Source organism: Propithecus coquereli, unplaced genomic scaffold, assembly GCF_000956105.1.
Source record: "Propithecus coquereli isolate 6110/MARCELLA unplaced genomic scaffold, Pcoq_1.0 Scaffold331, whole genome shotgun sequence".
Taxonomy (NCBI): domain Eukaryota; kingdom Metazoa; phylum Chordata; class Mammalia; order Primates; family Indriidae; genus Propithecus; species Propithecus coquereli.
In genome coordinates this window covers 1,460,497-1,461,109 of record NW_012148964.1, presented here as the reverse complement: position 1 = coordinate 1,461,109, position 613 = coordinate 1,460,497, and the positions used below count along the sequence as shown (strand labels likewise).

The following is a 613-nucleotide window of genomic DNA, read 5'->3' as shown; positions in this document are numbered from 1 at the left end:
GCTCACAGCAACCTCAAACTCCTGGGCTCAAGCAATTCTCCTGCCTCAACCTCCCAAGTAGCGGGGATTATAGGTGGATGCCACTACGCCTGGCTAATTTTTCTATTTTTAGTAGAGATGGGGACTTGCTCTTGCTCAGGCTGGTCTTGAACTCCTGATCTCAAGTGATCCTCCCGCCTCGGCCTCCCAGAGTGCCAGGATTTACAGGCGTGAGCCACCACGACCAGCTGATGGGGACTCTTCATAAAATTAATTCATGAAACATTCATTCACTGAGTGCCTGCTAATGTGAAGACTTTGAATATGTCCATCAGAAAAAGCACCTCACCTCAGAGGACACTCAAATAAATGCTAACAACTGGGAGCTGTTCTGTTGTGGCTTAATGTGTGTGACAGAGAGTGTGTATGTGTGTGTGTGGGGTGCCGATATATGTAACAATATTTACTGTGGGACTGACCTGGTTACATGGATAAAATAGGAGGAAATGATTTTTAGATTTGAGGAAGGTAATCACAACAGTAATAATGTGGGAGGTTATTCTAGAATGTAGTTGACAACACAGAAGAATCTTAGAAGGAAACCAAGGTCAGCTTGGCTGCTAAAAAGACAGTA

General features: G+C 44.5%; 1 protein-coding gene across 1 annotated transcript in view; it reads right to left on the bottom strand.

Moving 5' to 3' along the window:
* The window catches only part of FAM184A (family with sequence similarity 184, member A), a 126,202-nt gene that overhangs the window by 30,126 nt on the left and 95,463 nt on the right, over positions 1-613 (bottom strand). The gene's annotated exons all lie outside the window — the stretch shown is intronic.